At 36.4% G+C, this 12474-nt stretch overlaps 1 protein-coding gene and 1 long non-coding RNA gene across 10 annotated transcripts in view; one reads left to right on the top strand and one right to left on the bottom strand.

Moving 5' to 3' along the window:
• The window catches only part of MTHFD2L (methylenetetrahydrofolate dehydrogenase (NADP+ dependent) 2 like), a 147677-nt gene that overhangs the window by 73458 nt on the left and 61745 nt on the right, over positions 1 to 12474 (top strand). The window lies entirely within an intron of this gene.
• LOC117085485 overlaps positions 1636 to 12474 on the bottom strand; it is a 96182-nt gene continuing 85343 nt past the window's right edge. For 4 of the 5 annotated variants that reach the window (XR_004437972.1, XR_004437975.1, XR_004437973.1 and 1 more), the window contains 3 exons: positions 7686 to 7759; positions 6388 to 6535; positions 1636 to 1848 (listed from right to left, as the gene is read on the bottom strand). This is a non-coding gene — a long non-coding RNA (uncharacterized LOC117085485). Of the gene's footprint in view, positions 1849 to 6387; positions 6536 to 7685; positions 7760 to 9545; positions 9636 to 12474 lie in introns of those variants that run through there. The other variant, XR_004437976.1, reaches the window with a different exon arrangement.

Here is a 12474-nt window from a genome sequence, read left to right as displayed (position 1 = left end):
AGGCAGGAGAATTGCTTGAACCTGGGAGGCGGAGGTTGCAGTGCGCCGAGATCACACCACTGCACTCCAGCCTGGACAACAGAGCAAGACTCTGTCTCAGAAAAAAAAAAAAAGAAAAAAGAAATTACAGGAAAGGTGAAGAAAGAGTAAGGAGACTATTACCGACATCTAAAGCACAGTCAGAGTATTGGATGGTTGAAAGGGGAGGAGCAGTTTAGGGAAAGGCTAAATCAGCTTTGCACAAGCTACTGATAAAGAAGGGAAAGCTGGCCAGTATCAGTTCTAAGATCATCCTGGAGATCACTGGGCTTTCTCATATCTCATGCTTTAAGGAAACTGTAGGCTATCCTAAGTCTGTAAAATTCTAGGAATCTTCATTATTCAGCAGGATAGGCAAGTTTTTTTTTGACATTGTCCACATTACCCTCCACCCATCTGAGTAAACTCTGAAACTACCTATATTCAGGAAATGAGCTGCTGAGTCAATGCCACTTGCATGTCAAGCTCTGGATGCAGTGTCACGGTGGTGAAAGCTGGCGTTTTTGACCACTAAGCCATCCCTTCCAGCGTGATGAATGAACCTTCACAGTTGTAACTTTAGAGTCTCTATTGCAACACTTTTAATGACAGATACCATGATATAAAACAGGATAAATGGGCAATTTAGTAATTCAGAATATTCATACTTACTTGTCATAAAGTACAAAGTGACCAAATAATTTCCTTTCACTACTTCTCCAATCATATTATCAAGTCTTAGAAACACTTCCATCAAACATTATCCTAGGGCTCAATAGGGTTTTCCCCCAGGTATATTTCCTCCTCCTTGAAACAGGACTTGTAATTTTCAGGAAACCAGGACATTCCAAGGGGTGGGGCGTGGAAATAGCTCCACCATCCCCACAGCTCATGCAACCCGGGAGTGGAACTTGCTCACTTACAGCCCTGAGTGCTTCCTGAGTGATGCCAGCACATTTCATGGCTTCACTCGTACTGTGGTCCTTTCCATATCTCATTTCTTATTTGTTATTGTCCAGCTTGTCCTCTTTTGCTAGCCTCTGCTACTCCACTTACGAGTTCCTTCCCTCCTTCCTAAAAGTTACCATTATTTTCATGGTACAGAATAGTGAAAATGCACGGGCCTTTCTAAAGTAAGAATTTCGGGATTTAAATTCCAGCTCTGAGACTTGCTAATTGTGAGCTTGTTCTCGTCTCTGAATCTCAATCTGTTCATTGATGTGATTTGAATGATAATAATAAAAATAACCTTTCATAGCAATGTCTACTTTATATTTTTGATCATAACTATGCTGATCTAAGTAGAATTTCCCATGTCTAAAATGATGCCTTTTACTTATTGAAAGGCATTTTAGTGTGGTTTATGTGTAATACCAAGTACAGAATATTTAACACTTCTCAAAAAAAAAAAAATTTTGCATAGTGTAATCAAGCTAGCTAATCCATGTAAAGAGCACAGCACAGTGCCCAGTATATGGCAAATATTCAGTAAGTGTTATGTGTTAATGTATTCTATGTTAGGCATTGCGTGTGAATATTTAAACAATTTAGAAATGATAAATCAGTTGATTATTAAGCCACAACTAAAGTAAAAGAATATATTTCTTGGTTGCTTTAGATACTAATATAGTATCAGAGTAGAGTAGTTATTATAAGTATAAATAAATTAAGAAGTGACTTACACATGAGGGACCAACTTTATAGAAACTTTATTTTTATACTTAAGATGTATGGCTTCTCAGGATGACATCAGCACTTGTTCATAGATGTGTATTCTGTTGTTCCATGGATGAATTCCTTATTGCCTCTCCCTCCTTTGGAACAACCTGACTTTGACAGGGGAGACAGGGAAGGTTGAGGCACTTAGATGAAAGGGATTTTTTTCTCTCAGACCTTTATCCACCCTCCCAGTCTCCCCCCTTCTCTGTTTCTACCTCATCATCCCACCTCAGTCTATTCTGGCCCTCACAACGCATGCTCAAAGCCTAAGTTACTAAGTAAGCAAAGCTCCCCTGGTCTGCAGTGAACTTTGTCAATACCTGAGAGGGCAGCTTGACTACTGATATTTTTCTTGGTGTCAATAATACATCCTTACTGCAAAGACTTAGAAAACTTGGACAATAGAGAGGGAGGGAAAGAACCTTAATCCCAACCAAAGTGAAATATGGTAAACAATTTGATGTTTGACCTTGTAATGTTTTATATTTATACATGGATCTAAATATTTAAATAATTATTTTGCTTTGTATATACTGTTTGTATTTAGCAACTCTACACTGTGCGCGTGTTTCTTTATAAAATGCTTTCTTCCAAAACAGACTTCTTCTAATGACTCCATAGTATTGAGCGCTATGGATATACTATAATTTATTTATTCGGTTCTTGACTGTTGGACATTTAGATAGTTCCCTGAGTTTTACTGTTATGATAATGCAGCAAACAGCTGTAAACATCTTAGATTATTTGCACAAGTAACCTATAATATTTATCATATTGGTCTTAAGTTTATTTTCTTAGTAACTGTTACTTATATTCTAAAAACTAATGAACATTTAAGCTTGGTGTATAATAAAAACTCACATGTGTATTTAATATTAAAGCATATTTCATACCTTACCTGTGCATTTATGTAAACTTTTAATAGAAAGAGGAGATAGATTTGTCTCATTTGTAACCCATTCTCTAGGCCTTTTATCATTACCAATTAGTATACTATGAAGCTCTAGATCCTTATCTTTCCACAAGAGAAGATAGAAGCCTGGTATATGGGGAAAGGGACTCAGATATGAAGTAGGGTGTCATATCAAAAGAAACATGGTCTTTAAAGTAAGGAGGATTTGGTTTTAAATTCAATTTTAACTTTAAAAATCACATCTAACTCTCTGGGCTTTATTTTCAGCTATTGCAAAATGGAGGTAGTAATACTAGTGTTTATAAACTGTCATAAGAATTACATGCTTAGCACATAATGGCTACCAAGTGAATGTAGTTTCCCTTCCCTTTGTTCTCCTATTGTGTGGTGACCCTATCACTAAAATTACAATATGTTTTAAGTGAAAATATGTAAAAATGTATTATCTATTATGAAATGTCTTTGTCTTTAACTTTCTGATACTTTGGTAATACAGACTGTACAAAAACGTGTACAAACTTTTATCTGTTTCCTTGATGCTCATTAGCCTCAAATAAGCAAAAACATTTTCCCAAGACTGATCACCTCAGAACCATCCCAAAGTTTTATATTTTTTCTTCATTTGCCTGAGACCCTTGCATTTTTCTCCTCAACTTGTTCTAATTACAGAGACTTTTGAAAAGGGGGGTTTAATCTTTTCATCGCTAGGTGTTTTCAATCTATGGTATCAGTACATGGTTAGCTGAGGTTGATTTTTTTTCTTTTGAGGCCGTTCTCTCAACACACATATATATATGTGTGTGTATGTGTATATATATGTATATACATATGTGTATATATTATATGTGTGTGTGTATATATATGCTACTTCTGATTTTTCATGAGTGAAACAAGCATTGATAGCAATATCCAAAAAAGCTTCAGTAAAGAACAATTTAGATCAAAGATCTTTCACTGTGGAGAATTACAGACTTCCTTGGAAATATACTTTAGATGGTCAAATGATACATCATTTAAACTTAATTCTACTTGGGTCCATGCATGTATATCATGGGCTTAGGAAGAAGTGAGGTTCCTCCTTTCAAGTTATGTCTATAGCTTTTAATATTATCACTTTGTTATATTTTTATGTCAGGTCTTTAAAAGGTTTATATTAGGAAATATTTAAATATACCCAAAAGTGTATAAGAAGAACATTAATAAACATGTTAACACTTATCATTACCTAAATTTGTCAGATATGAATACTATGTATATTTTCATTCTACCTGTTTTATATTTCTGTAAATTGCTTTGTTTTGATTAGTGTTATGACTTGAAAATTTGCCCATGCTAATAGATGTAGCACTCAATTGCTCAATAATACTCAATTGCTGAGTGTCCATTTTCTGTTGATGAATATGCATGTTATTTCCAATTTATTGCTATTATGACCAGTTCTGTAATGTTTAAGTTTATACATATTTTCTTGGAGACTCATTCATTCATCTATCCAACAAATACTAATTTTGCCACTGGTACATATTAGGCCATATAGCAGGCAATAGAAAAAAATATATATATAAATTTGGTTCAGCTCTTGAGAAGTCCAGACACTAGTACACTAGTAGAGGAGAAAGATGTACAAACAAATTAGTGTAATACAGCTTGCTAGTGCAATATTAGATATATGTGTATATGCATATGTATATGTCTGTCTAGAAAAGGAGCCTGTGTGTGTGTGTGTGTGTTTGTGTGTGTGTAAGAGACACAGATAGGTTGAGAAAGAAAAACAGAGACAGAGAGAGAACATCATTGGAGAGGAAGTAATAGCTGTTTTCCTCTGACTCTGAAGAGTAAATGAATGAGTTGGGTTCCATCCCACAGAATGAACAGAAATTCACCATACAGAATAAAAGGTAATGAGACTTCTGAAAGCTTAGAGCTATAAAATCCTCTGCATATAGCAAAGAAAGTATTTACTCTTTCAGAATGACAGGTGCCTGTGTGTGATTTGTGAAAGATGAAGCATAACATTTAGGAAAAACCAGACATCATCATAAATAAAAAAAAAAATTAATTTTACCCTGTAGGTCATGAGCAACCTTTAAATAATTAGAAGCACTGGAATAACTTCATATTTGAATTTTAGAAAGGTCACTTGGATAGCCCCTGTGCGGGGATAAAACTGGAAGTAGCATTAATGTGGTTCTGCAGTAATACAGGAGTAGATGAAAGTGAGAAGGAAAAACAGGAAGGAAAGACTTACTGGCTTTAGAGACTAAGTATATGGTGTTGCCATTAACAAGGAAGGGCATATAGAAAGGAAGCAAGGTTTGGGAGACGTAAAGATGAGTGGATGGGAGGAAATAATTAATTCAATGTGAACATGTTGAGTTAATGACACTAGGTGTTATATTCAAGTGGAACAGTCCAGGAGAGGGATGAGATATGTGGGTGTGGGGTTTGGGAGAGAGCTCTGTTCTGGAGTGGTAATTTTGGAAGTCATTAATATCCGGGGTATTGGACACAAATGCATGGATAAAACCATCTAGAATAAGTCTGTTTATAGTGCATGGACTGAATTTCTGTAACAGAATATTTGAAGTGTTTTGGTTGACATGGTTACTTCTATAACATTGCCTTCTTTCTTCTGTATAACTAGTGCCAATGACAGCCTGTTCTTATTCCAGCATTGACTTTGATTGATTGTATAAGAAAAAACTGGTATTTTTTTGAAGCTTTGTTGTTTCATACCTGTTGTTCTTTTGTAACCCCAACCTTTATCACCTTTAAAGTATTGTTTGAGCAACATGAGAGAATGTATTTGATAAACCAAAAATGTACCATATAGTGGAGACAAAATTGTGTCCTGAAAATAAAATGATGGACTTAACTTCATAAATGTTTAATTTTTTCATGTAAAATATTAAATTTAACTTCTTTAATGTAATGTAAACTTCTTTAATAAATGTTTCCAGCAGGCTGAATTTTTTGTTTATGCTTGCATTTGTAGTCTTTGCATAGTGGATTTACTGTGACCATCTAATGCTCAGTTAATTTCCATTGTCTGACTTGTCTAGGTTACCAATTTGACCTGATTTTTGAAGTTTTATTGCTCACAGTCTATTGTATCTTCAACAGCATTTTTTTCTGTGACCAACAGCCTGATTTTAGTAACTCTGAATTTCCCATGTCCATTATTTGATTATGTTAATGCTTTCTAAAGCACAAATAAATTGTTTTCTCAATTCCTTATGCCTTGATTATTTGATTTCTAAACCAGATTGCTTAAATTTTGCTTGAAACATCTATTGACTTATTCACTCTTATTCTTTAAAAACTGGGACCCGAGGCCAGGCGCGATGGCTCAAACCTGTAATCCCAGCACTTTGGGAGGCCGAGACGGACAGATCACGAGGTCAGGAGATCGAGACCATCTTGGCTAACATGGTAAAACCCCATCTCTACTAAAAACTACAAAAAACTAGCCGGGCGAGGTGGCGGCACCTGTAGTCCCAGCTACCCGGGAGGCTGAGGCAGGAGAATGGCGTGAACACGGGAGGCAGAGCTTGCAGTGAGCTGAGATCCGGCCACAGCACTCCAGCCTGGGTGACAGAGCGAGACTCTGTCTCAAAACAACAACAACAACAACAACAACAACAACAACAACTAGGACGTGAAAATGAAAGTTCTGCATGCTATGGATGTGCTTGGTAGATTTTTCTAGCCATCCAGTGTATTCCCTATGGTCTTACCTTGTCCTTTATTCCTCACGCTTGTGGTGGCCATTCAACTTCCCTGAGTCTCTGGTCAAGGCAACTTATGACATGCCAGAGTCTACATTGCTAGTATGGATTGAAAGCCTTCTCTCTCTAGCTCAGTCATGCCAGTAAACGATTATTTCTGCATGAAAAACAGGATAGACTTTAAATATCTAATAGAGAGTGGTGTGTAACGCACATATATTTTTCCTAGTGTGTCAGTAGATGATTTAAAATCATGCTTTAAGTTTTATGTGCCTTTTTGGATATGTCCCATGAATATTATCACTCACTTCATCAACAGACTCCAATACATGCTATCTGAACCTACACCAAAAAGGAGGTATAAAGCATTTTTCCCCACCATACTTTCAGTGGATGTACCTCTTTTTAGGTTTTTTTTTTTTTTTTTTAAATAAACCTTACTTTGTGTGGGATTATATGAAGTTGTACTTTATAGTTGTTAAAAAACCGTTTAATAATATCCATGTCAGGCATAAAATATGCCTTTACATTTTGTAAAGTTTAAATATGTTGTGGTAGCATGGGATGACAAGGGTGTTGTCCTATAAAGTATAAAAGTCCTCACTCAAAAATCATATTGTGAAGTATACAAAATAATAAAAAGGAGAAGGAGAAAGGAAATACAAAGAAAGGACCTACATGACATATGTGATGAGTAGGGAATAGTAAGAATTATAGTAGGACAGCACTGGAGTGAAATCCACTGTTCTGTGATCTCCAGCAGCCAGGACCATGTCTTATTTATATTTGTGTTTCTTGTACCTGGTTAAGAACCTGGGCTTTAGGACTAGAAAACTCACTGTTCAATTAATGAATTCCTTTCTTTAGAAGTCAAGTGCTTAACCAGTCAGGCGCAGTGGCTCAAGCCTATAATCCCAACATTTTGGGAGGCCAAGATGGGCAGATCATTTGAGGTCAGTAGCTCAAGACCAGGCTGACCAACATGGTGAAACCCGGTCTCTACGACAAATACAAAAATTAGCTGGGCATGGTGGTGCACACCTGTAATCTCAGCTACTTGAGAGGCTGAGGCATGAGAATCGCTTGAGAGAATGGCTTCAACTCGGGAGGCAGAGGTTGCAGTGAGCTGAGATCACGCCACTGCACTCCTGCCTGGGTGACAGAGTGAGACTCTGAAAAAAAAAAAAAAGGGGGCCAACTGCTTATCTTGGTCTTGGTTTAAGCTTTCTTCCTAGAAGGTAAGGAAGGTCTTCATAGGAGAAGATGATCCTTTCAGGACTCATTCAGCCTTAGATTCTCTTTCATACCTTGTTTGGGGCTGTTCCACTTCATGAAAGCTTAATATGGCATTGCATCAGCACCACTGACTCAGAGCTTGCACCTGCAGAGTTCAAAGAAAGGTAGGGAAGAGGCAAAGAAACAACTGAGAAATTACTGTCTTCAATGAAAAAACTAGAAAATACCATTGCTTTACTTTCTACTGTGGGTAGGAATATAAGCCTTTCTGTAGGTGAAGTCATCATTCCAATAGTGTTTTCAGAGCATGGTATTGTCGAATGTCTGTTCCAGACATGTGTTGACTATCAGAAAGTGAAACAATTTTATTAAATCTATAGTCATTATTAGTTGTGTCATTTAAATAGCATCAGCATATCTAATACCTAGGAAAATTAATATTTAAAAAATGTAATGATCAAAATGTTACATGTCAGTGCTTATGTAATAATCCACACAGAGGTGATGTTTGAAATGTACTTTGGAGATTCTGATGGAGCACCTGGCTACCTGCTTTAGGTGTGGCTTTGGTTTGAAGGAGAGCAGTGAGAAGGAAGGAACGTGTATTGGTATATATCTGTGGTGTCTTCTAAGGCAACTTTCTATGAAAGGCCTTTCTTTTTACTCATTTATGTAATTAAAGACTTAAATGTTAGACCTAAAACCATAAAAACCCTAGAAGAAAACCTAGGCAATACCATTCAGGACATAGGCATGGGCAAGGATTTCATGACCAAAACACCAAAAGCAATGGCAACAAAAGCCAAAATAGACAAACGGGATCTAATTAAACTAAAGAGCTTCTGCACAGCAAAAGACACTGTCATCAGAGTGAACAGACAACCTACAGAATGGGAGAAAATTTTTGCAATTTACCTTTCTGACAAAGGGCTTATATCCAGAATCTACAAGGAACTTAAACAAATTTACAAGAAAAAAGCAACCCCATCAAAAGGTGGACAAAGGATATGAACAGACACTTCTCAAAAGAAGACATTTATGCAGCCAACAGACAGATGAAAAATGCTCATCATCACTGGTCATCAGAGAAGTGCAAATCAAAACCACAATGAGATACCATCTCACACCAGCTAGAATGGTGATTATTAAAAAGTCGGGAAACAACAGATGCTGGAGAGGATATGGAGAAATAGGAACACTTTTACACTGTTGGTGGGAGTGTAAACTAGTTCAACCATTGTGGAAGGCAGTGTGACAATTCCTCAAGGATCTAGAACCAGAAATAAGATTTGACCCAGCAATCCCATTACTGGGTATATATATATCCAAAGGATTATAAATTGTAAATCATGCTACTATAAAGACACATGCACACGTATGTTCGTTGCGGCAGTATTCACAGTAACAAAAACTTGGAACCAACCCAAATGTCCATCAATGATAGACTGGATTAAGAAAATGTGGCACATATACACCATGGAATACTATGCAGCCATAAAATAGGATGAGTTCATTTTCTTTACAGGGATATGGATGCAGCTGGAAACCATCATTCTGAGCAAACTAGCACAAGGACAGAAAACCAAACACTGCATGTTCTCACTCATAGATGGGAATTGAACAATGAGAACATTTGGACACAGGATGGGGAACATCACACCCTGGGGCCTGTCATGGGGTGGGGAGCAGGGGGAGGGATAGCATTAGGATAAATACCTAATGTAAATGACGAGTTAGTGGGTGCAGCAAACCAACATGGCACATGTATACCTATGTAACAAACCTGCACGTTTTGCACATGTACCCTAGAACTTAAAGTATAATAAAGAAAAAAGAAAAAAAAGGCTTCTGGCTCTATCTTTTTCTGAAACACATCTCCCCTACATTTATTTTTGTTTAATTCATAATTGCTCATTTTAAAAATGACTTACCTTTGTTACAAAACGTTAGAATTGACGAGTACTGTGCAGAAGTGTGGGCTTTATGACTGTGGTTGGAACAAATTCAAATAACTCATAGTTTTTCTCTGAGTGTGCAGATTGCAGGCAATTCACTCAATATTTTATTAATATGTGCCTTTCAAGTCAAGATAATAATGTAAGAATCAGATATTACATTGTAAAAAGGGGCGAGTGCATTGCAATAATGTTTTTGTTAAGATTCTATTATGTGTTTCATAATTCCTGCTTATATTTATTTTAACAAAAATCAGAAGGATTCCTTGTCTCTGTAAAATACACATATACATACAACCCCAAATTCACATTACCATATATGTCCTTCCCAGGGTAGTTCGTCAGGATATTCTTAAAAATAATGTGGCGCACCATATCAAAAGGAGTGAGAATCCCTCCATGTGTACTAAGAGTAACATACATTCTTGTAGGTCACTAAGATACCACCCCCAAATTTACTTCTCTCGAATAAAAAAATTTGAAGGGGTTATCCTTCCTCTACTTAATGATAAATTTTATGATGTTTTCATGGAAGCTCTGCAAAAGGGTTTTGAGCAGTTTGGAAAGAACTCTGGAAATACTGCAGCCTAGCTACAGAATTAGATAGTAAACATAAGTACATTTCTGCAAATACAAATAAATAATTTTTTAAACTTTTTTAGGAGACAAGCTTGTTAACTAACATTATCTCAGTTCCCAAAATACTACATTTAGAAATTTATCCTAAAGAGAATTGTATTGAGGCTTACAGAGATAACATACAAAGATATCTGTTATAAATTTATTTATGATAGCAAAAAGTGGAAACACTCTAACCATTCAACAATCCCGGAACATTTAATGGATTATGGATGATGTTGTATATCTATAGGAATTCTATAGATCCAATTAAATTATATTTTTAAAAACATGCATTTGATTATATTCATTATAGAAAGAGATATGACCACATACAGTCATGCATACACACTCACAAATAGAAAACAAAGATATAATTAAAAAATATAACTTGAGACGTTATCTCTGATAGATAAATATAGATTCCTTTTTATCATTTTCTGAATTCTCTAAGTGAATTTTCTAAAATGTATTGATTTCACATTACGAAGCAAAATAAAGAATATTTAGATGACCCATTTCCAATCACTGGCAAGATTCTGCCTGCTTTCATGTTGTTTTCTGCAGCTGTTACTTTTTTTTTTTTTTTTTTTTTTTTTTTTTTTTTTTTTTTTTGAGACGGAGTCTCGCTCTGTCGCCCAGGCTGGAGTGCAGTGGCCGGATCTCAGCTCACTGCAAGCTCCGCCTCCCGGGTTCCTGCCATTCTCCTGCCTCAGCCTCCCGAGTAGCTGGGACTACAGGCGCCCGCCACCTCGCCCGGCTAATTTTTTATATTTTTTAGTAGAGACGGGGTTTCACCGTGTTAGGCAGGATGGTCTCGATCTCCTGACCTCGTGATCCGCCCGTCTCGGCCTCCCAAAGTGCTGGGATTACTGGAAACAATGTATTAAACTGAAATGGCTAGTCTCCTACAGACTACCAGACACCTTTAATTATTTGGCTTTTCTTGGGACAAAGAAGAAATACGAATTAAAGGGATAAATCATGTAGTATGTGAATTATTCCTCAATAAAGCTTTTTAAAAAAGATATGGGAAACTGGAAGCCCTGGGGATACTAAAATAGAGGATAATTTTGGCTTTCAAATTTATTTCCATATATGTAGTAGAAAGAAGTCATCTAGTTTTTAATTAGCATCAAGAGGAAGGAGTGGTGCAAGAATGTGAGGGAAAGAGAGAGAAAAGGAATCCCTCTACCTGCTCTCACTTGAGTTCCTTACTTTTACCATTACCAAATGACTTTTACTAGTCTCTGTCTTGGACATTCCTTATTGCTGAGCTCTTTCCTCAAGGCCATAAATTATCCAGATGACATTAATAACTTGTTCTATAATATTATGGTCTGCCAAGGATAAATCTGTGTTTTAACTGAAGCATGTTTTGTAATAAATAGATTCAGATTCATTTTTCCCCAATATCATTATTTAATTTTTAATTTTTTGTTTTATTTATAGGGTCTCTGTTTCCCAGGCTGGAGTGCAGTGGCACGATCATGGCTCACTGTAGCCTTGACCTCCTGGGCTCGAGTGATCCTCCCACCTCAGCCTCCTGAGTAGCTGGGAGTACAAGGTGCACACCACCATGCCCAGCTAATTTTTGTATATTTTTTGTAGAGACGGAATTTCACCATTTTGTCCAGGTGGTGTCCAACTCCTGAACTCAAGTGATCTGCCTGCCTCACCTTCCCAAAGTGCTGGGATTACAGGCATGAGCCACCACACCCGGCACTATATAAGTATTTCAGACCTTATAAAAACCTATCTAGTTTTAAGTTTGTCTTATTAATTTTCTTGACATTGCTAAAAAAAAAAAAAAAAAGCATATATATCCATTCATGCAATATTCCTCAGCAGTGAAAAGGAATGAACTATGATACAGCAACCTGAATGAATTTCCAGCAAATTATGAAGTAAAAAAGCCAATCTCACATGTTCCATGTTCAATTATAGAATATATGATTCCATTTATATAGCATTCTTGAAAGTGACAAAATTAGTGGAGTCAAGGATGGGATGACATGGGAGGGAACTGGGTGTGGCTGTAATAAGGCAACATGAGGGACCCTTATGATGATGGAAATGTTCTATATCTTAACTGTATCAATGTCAATATCCTGGGTATAATATTGTCCTGGGTATAATAGTTCGGCAGGATATTACCATTGTATAGTATCTTGTATTATTTCTTAGAATGGCATGTGAATCTGTAATTATTAAAAAATGACAATTTAAAGCATATAGCAAATAAGTAAAAGAATAAAATAAAAACAGACTACAAAAATGGTCAGAA

Source organism: Trachypithecus francoisi, unplaced genomic scaffold (assembly GCF_009764315.1).
Source record: "Trachypithecus francoisi isolate TF-2019V2 unplaced genomic scaffold, Tfra_2.0 Lachesis_group1, whole genome shotgun sequence".
In the NCBI taxonomy this organism is placed as follows: Eukaryota; Metazoa; Chordata; class Mammalia; order Primates; family Cercopithecidae; genus Trachypithecus; species Trachypithecus francoisi.
The sequence above is the reverse complement of the archived record's forward strand: the minus strand, read 5'-3'. Positions and strand labels throughout refer to the sequence as shown.